This window comes from Aegilops tauschii, chromosome 5 (assembly GCF_002575655.3).
Source record: "Aegilops tauschii subsp. strangulata cultivar AL8/78 chromosome 5, Aet v6.0, whole genome shotgun sequence".
Lineage (NCBI taxonomy): Eukaryota > Viridiplantae > Streptophyta > Magnoliopsida > Poales > Poaceae > Aegilops > Aegilops tauschii.
The window spans coordinates 46,900,982-46,911,062 of NC_053039.3; positions in this window are offsets into that span (position 1 = coordinate 46,900,982).

Here is a 10,081-nt window from a genome sequence, read left to right on the forward strand (position 1 = left end):
CTGGTCCACCAATAGAGTACTACTTTTGTCAGTCTAGCGAGTCCGAAGTATTACTTTTTGTCAGACAGGGACGTGCATACATCAGCCTCTTTTCTCTCCCTTGCAAACAAATCCATAGACTTTATTTCATCTTAGCAAAGTAAAAACATTCTTATCTTTTAAACCATAATTTCATATTTGAAATAATTTATATATTAGAACTCTTGATGCCAAGACCTTTAAAACTAGAGCGATCTTGGATATATTTCAAACGCATTTAAATTCCAACATTTCACATTACGTATGTGGAACTAACATATTTCACTCGAAAAATCTGAAACAAGTTAATAACATATTTCAGAATTATGAAATAATAAGTACAGAAAATGAAATTATAATATATGATTTTGAAACCGAATATTTGAAAATGCGAACAATGAATTTCAGCTTCTGTGCTTACTATTTCATAATTTGGAACTAACATTTCACTTTTCACTGTCTTCTTTCGCAAAAATAATATATCAATTGCACATTTCACAATTCAAAACCTACTTTTCACTTTTCGCTTGCTTGTTTCACCAAAAATATATTTCACTTGCACATTACTCAAAAACTATTTCATTGTTTTCAAATAAATTGTTCCATAGTTTTGAATAATCAATTTCATAAGGATACATTATAATTCACTTTATGTGCTTACTATTTCACAATTCAGACCCAACATTTCACTTTCCACTGGCTTGTTTCACAAAAATAACACCTATTTCAATTTGTACATTTGTAAAATAACCTGTTTCACTCTTTTGAAATAAAATGTTTCATATTTCCAAATAATCAATTTCACAATGATACACTAGAATTTCACTTTCCGTGGTTACTATTTCACAATTCATAGCCTACATTTCATTTTTCACTGGCTTGTTTCATAAAAAATATATTTCAATTGTACATTTATCAAAAAAAAAACTGTTTCACTCTTTTGAAATAAATTGTTTCACATTTTCGAGCAATCAGTTTCACAATGATACATTATAATTTCACTTTTTGTGGTTACTAGTTCACAATTCAGAAGCTACATTTTCACTTTTCGCTTGCTTGTTTGACAAAAATCACATCAATTTCATTTGCACATTTTTAAAATAACAAATTTCACTCTTTTAAAAATAAATGGTTACACATTTCCAAATAATCAGTTTCACAATTTCACATTTCAGTTTCATAATTTTTTTTCACTTTCAAAACCAATATTTCACTTCCACTGTCTTGTTTCAGAAAAAACACATTTTTCAAGTGAAATAGGTTTGTTTCACATATGAAATGTGAAACGTTCAAATTTAAACGTGTTTGAAATATATCCAAAATTGGATTACTTCTAAAGGTCTTGGCGCTAGGAGTTCAAATATATAAATTATTTCAAAAATGAACTTAAATTTTAAAAGATATAAATATTTTTAATTGGTCAAGATGAAAAAAAAGTCCATGGATTTGTTTGCAATGAAGAGCGGAAAGACATATGCATACGCGTGTGCGAGAAAAGAGGGAGAGTGAGCTGTAACATCAATGCCTGCCATGCGAGGACAAATGGTGTGGGACAGTAGCTGTATCGTAAAAAGAGGAAAATAAGTGTTTTTTTAGACCAAATCTTAAAGCAGCTATGGAATCGTAAGATTATCGCCGGTAGGAGACGGAACCGCGCAATATGACTTTGCGGTGCCCTGCCCTATGTGTGTGTGTCAATTTACTAGTGTACTCTCTATGTGTGAATTGTGGACGTCTTTAATGCAGTAGTATTTGACCTTTTCTTTATACGACCGAACATCATTTATATGCTTATTTATCCGGTTTCGGTATAATTGATGTTGGTGAGAATGTCACTGCAGTTTATATATATTCATGAAGTATATTTATGATAAACATTGTTTTTCACGCAACCGCTGGCATAATCCATTGGGGGCATAGCTGTTGGTTCCCCTGAACCTCTAGAAGATTGTTGGGGTACAGCTAGCAAATTAAAGAAATTTAGCTTAATAGTTTTATTTCAGCATACAGAATAATTGCAGTTATGCTTGTATGCATATATACTCAGTGACTCGCATGCATAATTAGCTTATCTTGGGTCAAATTGATGTTGCTGAAATTGGTACTGCAGTTAGTATTCATACACACATTTATGTTGTTTCAATTTTGGTTCCAAGTTTCAACTTACTTTGATGATCAAGAAGTTTTCTAGAGCTGTGCAAATGCAACTTAAGGTTCCTGTAAAATTCTCCACCGATAAACGCCTCCTAATGATTTTTAGCCTGTAACCTCACTCGCTTACATGTGTTTTTCGAGACAAGGAAATAAAGTGCAGAGGAAAATGTTCAGATTACATGCATGTACTTTACAGATGTCTTCTTACACTGACTGTTTGCTTTGCTTGTGCTAATTTCATTCCTGCATTTCATTATTCAGCTAGTGTTTAGGGTGGCTTCCGTTTATTTCCAACTTTTACTCTGAATCTTGCCGTGCATGCATGGTAATGTCCTTCAGTTGCAAGTTTGGACCGCATGTGTGTTTGATGATCAGGGAAAGGCATGGATGCCCAAACTCCTGAGGTACTCTGAATAATATGTAGTATGGGGCATGCAGTATAATGCTGTGACAGACTGATTAAGTGCCGTATGTGTGATTCTAATTATCTTGTGAATTGTTGTTATGATCAGTGAGATGCTTAATTATATCCAGCTAGCTTCTTGGGTATTATATGAATCAATGTTTGTCACACTGTTTGCAGTTCAGTTCATATGCATATATATGTATGAATGCGCACACTCACTCACTCATGTTGTTTCTGGTGTTGAGTTGAGCCATTCATTGTGTTTCAGTCGTGTGGCAACCAACCGGCGCTGGCGTATAAATGTGACTTGGAAATGATTGGTCTGATAGATTTTTGGGTGAGGAGTGACCTGAGCTGACCCTCTCGATCGGCTGGTCCTACGTCCTAGCTTGGTGGTTGGGCATGGCTGGCTGCTGGCTAGTTTTAGTACTACGCGCAGTGCAGTGCAGAGTGGTGATCGGCGCAGGGTAGCTAAGGTGCGCGCACGTGACGTGCTCTTGAGTTTTGCATGCCACGACCACGCATAAACCGCAGCAAGCACACATCGGGAGACACGCATGCTCGTACCCTCCCTCCATGCATCAATGGCATGGCGAGGCAAAGCCCAAGCCAAGTTGGACCAAGTTCAGGGAATTAAGCCTCCGTTGAACTAAGCCGGAGTGATTGTGAACAGATCATCAATAATTGTATAGACTGCCCCAGGCCTATTTTTGTAATTAAGCTTGAGGGCGCGCTCTGTTGCCTTTGTTTGCCAAAGAAAATGACCTTTCCCATATTTCACATCCCATGTATAGGTTTCCATAGAATCCATCAACGAGAGCTGAGAAGATTACCATATTTTGCTTCGGTCCACAACACGGAAAACCATAGATGGCCTCCAAGAAACAACTATATCATATCTGGCCGAGCGGGGCTTCACTAGTAGATTCGGGTGATGATAAATCGACACATCGGGAAGAGCGTCCCGTATGACCCATGCTTCGACACGCGTTGGGAAGTGAGGTTCTTCCCAGATCTCCGGGCGGCTGGCGTGCTCGTGTACCAGCATAGAGCGTTTCTCCGGCCGGTGGCGATGCGTCAGCTGATCCTCCCCGACTACTGAGGAGGCGTGGTAGATTCGCGATCGTGTCGGCGAGAGGAACAAATTTCAGTGGATGACGAGGTACGTTTCCCATGTCATTGGGCACGTGTCCTAACGCTGCTGGACTCGGTGCATGGTGTGGACCTTAGGAATGGCGAGGGAGATGTGGAGGTAGAGGTATCGGGGTGACTGGATTTAATCGGCACCACTTTGCTAGATCTGTCTCACTGCAGGGGGGTGGGGGCTCTGGTTGACTTGGATTGGGTGCGGGTCCTCTTTCCAGCCTGACCTCGATGGCAGAGGTCACTGGCGGGGATGCGCCGATGCTTGCCCGCCTTTGCTAGATCAAGTGATCAACTCGTGGTTCCTGACGACGAGCTCCCTCAACGCGAAAGCCATGACGGTGAGCGAGGCGATGGATGCCGAGGTCCTTTAGGCCATGGAGGAAGTTGAATCGGTGGATCCAGCCAAGTGGCCCTAGTGGGCGGTGTTCTGGTTCCTTAACACCGGTCTCCTTGAAGCGGTGGAAGAGGGGTAAAGGTGGTGATGGCATGGCGGGTGATGAAGAAGAAGGCCATGGTGGTGTGACATAGCTCAACATGATGCTGGGTGACCGCTTGAGAAACAACTGCCATGAGAGTGCCATGAAGGCGCGTCATGCATGGGGCACCACGACATGCATCATTGAGATGTGGGAATTGCGAGCTTCGGTGATGACGAGTTTATCTTGCGTATCCGCCATGAAGGAAGCACATGTGCCGAGGGGACACATGAACCTTTGGTGCATCACGGTGGTTAAGCATTGTTATCCCATTTAAGGAGCCAATCTTCACTTGATTTCCTATGCCATAATTCCACTAGATCAATTATAAAAATATATTTACAACTTGATGTGAATATGTATTCTGATCTTAATTCCTGCACAGGCGACATTAATTTGATGGTTAAACTTATCTTGACAGTCCGTTATGTCATACATTCTCTGAGCCTCAGTTGGCGCTAAACAAATTTTAGTGGTCCTAGCAAAAACAGTTTAGAGGCATGGTCATTTGATATGTGAGAATGTGAGGGACTAATAAGCTAGGATTTTCACTTTGTTAAAGCAACTAGATTGGGTCGTGCAACATCATCTGAATTGTTAACTTTTTTAAAAGCAAAAAAAGTTAATTCTTGCAAATGAGTCGGTCTCTTTCCGGACAAAGTATAGAGAAAGGAAAAACAATAGAGAATGACTTAGGTTTATTATCCTCACCTAGAAATTATAAAAAATTGTGAAAACATGGAAAAAAATTAGTTAACTCAAGACAATGTCTTGAAAGCATGAGTTGCCGCGAAGCACATGATGACTCATCACTTTATGCCATGGTGGAGGCATGCCATCAATCATCATCACATTCTTTCTCCTTTTGACACGCTTTTACCGAAAAAGGCTTTCGCCCCGCTTTATAAATAAAGCAAACCGCCAAGAGCACACATACACGGACTAGTTCAACACACACACACACACCCAAGACACACAACAAGAGTACAAAGGTTCTGCTAAGGGCACATCTCAAGAAGCCCAAAACACAAAAAAAGAGAAGGAGGCCGTAGCCAGCGACGACGACGCCCGGCATCTAATCAGGCTCTGGAGGTGGCGGAGGAAGCGGCGGCGATAAGCGGACGGCCATCGAGTGGAGGTCGGCGATGAAGGTGGAGATGGCATCCCGATCCTGAGGGCGGCTAAGCGGTCGCCAGAGCTGCAAGAAACCAGACAGTTTGAAGAGAGCGTCAGTGGCACGTCGGAGAGGGATGCGCTGAATTACAAGCCTATTGCGGATCGTCCAGAGGGTCCACGCGAGTGCCCCAATCTCGAGCCACCTAATGTGGCGAGAGGGCAGGGGGGAGTTCTGGAGTTCGGCAAAGAGGTCAGGGAAGTTGGTGTGGCACCAATCGCCTCCCACCGCTTCTCTAAAGCAGCTCCAAACGAACTGAGCGGACACACAGGAGAAGAATATGTGATTGGAGTCTTCTGGGGTCCCACATAGCGGGCAGAGGCCAGTCCCAGGGCCATTGCGCTTGCGAACCTCCACCCCAGACGGGAGCCGACCATGGATCCATTGCCACATGAATATCCGAATTTTCAATGGCAAGCAGATGGACCACACCGCCGAGAGGGGGGCGGTGCGGAGGAGGGAGCTATGGCCAGATAAAGGGACTTGGTGGAGAACTAGCCAGAGGGCTTAAGGCGCCACCGCACCTCATCCGGGCCAACATCCACAACCGGTTCGTGGAGAGCAACGCAGTCAAGCAGCTCTTGCCACGCGGCCACCTCCGGAGGCCCAAATGGCCTCCGGAAAGCGGGGCACCTCCGTTGGTCCGCGCCTCCACCCAACGGCCGCCAACCGCCTCCACAAAGCCAGTTTGGGACAGCCAGAACGTCTCAAACCGGAATCGGGGGGGGGGGGGGGGACCAGGGGGCGTTCGTCAGGGGAGGAGAGGAGCAGGGGGACGTGGTCGGAACCAATCCAAGTGATGGCTCGGAGGGAAGCAAGGGAGCATCGAAGGTCCCATTCCGGGGAGACTAGAACTAGGTCCATGACGGACTGGGTCGGGGAGGTCTGCCGGTTGGTCCAAGTAAATCTGGCTCCAACCCTATCTATCTTGCGGAGACCAAGGTCATCAATGCAGTCATTAAACATTTGCATGCGAGCAAAGTTGACGTGCGAATTGCTCTTGTCTTCCGCGCACCGAAGGAGGTTAAAATCGCCCCCAACCACTACTGGAAGCGTAGCCGCCGAGACCTTCCGGTGGAGCTCCTCGAGGAAGGATGCGGACCTACTATGGTCTGCAGGGCCATAGACGATAATAACCTCCCACTTGAAGTTCAAGGACCGCTCGAAGAGTTCCATACTAACAAAGAACTGGCCTCGGTCCATACTTCCCACCTCGAAGGTGGCATCCTTAACACCTAACAGGATGCCACCGGAATGGCCCGTGCTCCCACTAGAAGGGAGCCAATTCCAGGTGAAGAGGTGGGAGATAAGCCGATCGAGCTCGGGAAGGGAGAACTCAGTGCGCATGGTTTCTTGGATGGCGACGATGTCAATGTGTTCCTCACGCATGTACTCAATGAGTTGGCGGCGCCGGCCATCATGGCCGAAACCGCGTATATTCCAGAAGAGGGTGCGCATCAGGCATCCATTGGGGGGCTGCTTGACCCCAGGACACGAGAGGCGCTTTGGGCGCGGAGGGCGGCGGTCCGAGACCGGGTGCGACCATGAAGGTCGGCGGCAGCCAGCGGGAGGAGGCCACCGGTCCTCCGAGGTGGGGCCGGGGTGGGGGCCTCGTCGACAGGCGCAGGGGCGGGGGGCGAGAGCAGAGCCGCACGGGCTGTAACGCCCACGATGCGGCTATATCTCCCACGTGTCGAGGCACGACTTAGAGGCATAACCGCATTGTGGTTTTGTCGCAAGAAGGGTCATCTTCACACAATCCCATGTAATGAACAAGAATGGGATAACGAGAGTTGGCTTACAATCGCCACTTCACACAATACATAAATATAATCCATACTGTTGGGGAACGTAGCAGAAATTCAAAATTTTCTACGCATCACCAAGATCAATCTATGGAGTAATCTAGAAACGAGGGGAAGGGGAGTGCATCTACATACCATTGTAGATCGCGATGCGGAAGCGTTGCAAGAACGCGGATGAAGGAGTCGTACTCGTAGCGATTCATATCGCGGTTGATTCCGATCTAAGCGCCGAACCACGGCGCCTCTGCGTTCAACACACGTGCAGCCCGGTGACGTCTCCCACGCCTTGATCCAGCAAGGTGAGAGGGAGAGGTTGGGGAAGACTCCATCCAGCAGCAGCACGACGGCGTGGTGGTGGTGGAGGAGCATGGCAATCCCGCAGGGCTTGGCCAAGCACCACGGGAGAGGAGGAGGAGGAGGTAGAGGGGAAGGGCTGTGCCAGAACTTGGGTGGTCGCTGCCATCCCACCCCTCCACTATTTATAGGTGGGGGGAGAGGGGGGCCGGCCCCCTTAGATCTCATCTAGGGTTGGGGGCGGCGGCCAAAGGGGGGAGGAGTGCCTCCCAAGTCAAGTGGAGGCCCTCCCCCTTAGGGTTTCCCCTCTCCCATGCGCATGGGCCTTGGGGGGGCTGGTGCCCCTGGCCCATTAAGGCTAGGGTGCCCCTTACAGCCCATGCTGCTGTATTGGACGTGGTGGAACATTTTCTGGACCTCCGGACCCCTCCGGAATCCTCCGGAACCTTCTGGAAGCTTCCCGGTACAATACCGAAAAAACCCGAACTTTTCCCGGAACCCGAACAACAACTTTCCATATATAAATCTTTACCTCCGGACCATTCCGGAACTCCTCGTGATGTCCGGGATCTCATCCGGGACTCCGAACAACATTCGGTAACCACGTACATGCTTTCCCTATAACCCTAGCGTCATCGAACCTTAAGCGTGTAGACCCTACAGGTTCGGGAACCATGCAGACATGACCGAGACGTTCTCCGGTCAATAACCAACAGCGGGATCTGGATACCCATGTTGGCTCCCACATGTTCCACGATGATCTCATCGGATGAACCACGATGTCGGGGATTCAATCAATCCCGTATGCAATTCCCTTTGTCTATCGATATGTTACTTGCCCGAGATTCGATCGTCGGTATCCCTATACCTTGTTCAATCTCGTCACCGGCAAGTCTCTTTACTCGTTCCGTAACTCACATCATCCCGTGATCAACTCCTTGGTCACACTGTGCACATTATGATGATGTCCTACCGAGTGGGCCCAGAGATACCTCTCCGTTTACACGGAGTGACAAATCCCAGTCTCAATTCGTGTCAACCCAATAGACACTTTCGGAGATACCTGTAGTGCACCTTTATAGTCACCCAGTTACGTTGTGACGTTTGGTACACCCAAAGCATTCCTACGGTATCCGGGAGTTGCACAATCTCATGGTCTAAGGAAATGATACTTGACATTAGAAAAAGCTCTGAGCAAACGAACTACACGATCTTGTGCTAGGCTTAGGATTGGGTCTTGTCCATCACATCATTCTCCTAATGATGTGATCCCGTTATCAATGACATCCAATGTCCATGGTCAGGAAACCGTAACCATCTATTGATCAACGAGCTAGTCAACTAGAGGCTTACTAGGGACATGGTGTTGTCTATGTATCCACACATGTATCTGAGTTTCCTACCAATACAATTCTAGCATGGATAATAAACGATTATCATGAACAAGGAAATATAATAATAACCTATTTATTATTGCCTCTAGGGCATATTTCCAGCAGTCTCCCACTTGCACTAGAGTCAATAATCTAGTCCACATCACCATGTGATTAACACTCATAGGTCACATCACCATGTGACCAACATCCAAAGAGTTTACTAGAGTCAACAATCTAGTTCACATCACTATGTGATTAACACTCAATGAGTTCTGGTTTGATCATGTTATGCTTGTGAGAGAGGTTATTAGTCAACGGGTCTGAACCTTTCAGATCCGTGTGTGCTTTACGAATATCTATGTCATCTTGTGGATGCTACCACGCGCTATTTGGAGCCATTTCAAATAATTGCTCTACTATACGAATCCGGTTTACTACTCAGAGTCATTCGGATTAGTGTCAAAGTTCGCATCGACGTAACCCTTTACGACGAACTCCTTTTCACCTCCATAATCGAGAAAATTCCTTAGTCCACTAGGTACTAAGGATAAGTTCAACCGCTGTCATGTGATCCATTCCCGGATCACTATTGTACCCCTTGACCAACTCATGGCAAGGCACACTACATGTGCGGTACACAACATAGCATACTGTAGAGCCTACGTCTGAAGCATAGGGGACGACCTTCTCTTCTGCTGTGGTCAGGTCTTGAGTCTTACTCAATACTCACACCTTGTAACATAGCCAAGAACTCCTTCTTTGCTGATCTATTTTGAACTCTTTCAAAAACATGTCAAGGTGTGCGTTCTTTGAAAGTATCATCGGGCGTCTTGATCTATCTCTATAGATCTTGATGCCCAATATGTAAGCAGCTTTATCCAGGTCTTCCTTTGAAAAACTACTTTCAAACAACCCTTTATGCTTTCCAGAAATTTTTACATCATTTCGGATCAACAATATGTCATTCACATATACTTATCAGAAATGTTGTAGCGCTCCCACTCACTTTATTGTAAATACAAGTTTCTAACAAACTTTGTATAAACCCAAAAACTTTGATCACTCCATCAAAGCGTATATTCTGACTCCGAGATGCTTGCTCTAATCCATGGAAGGATCGCTGGAGCTAGCATATCTTTTAGCATCCTTAGGATCGACAAAACCTTTCTGATTGTATCACATACAACCTTTCCTTACGAAAACTGATAAGGAAACTTGTTTTGACATCCATC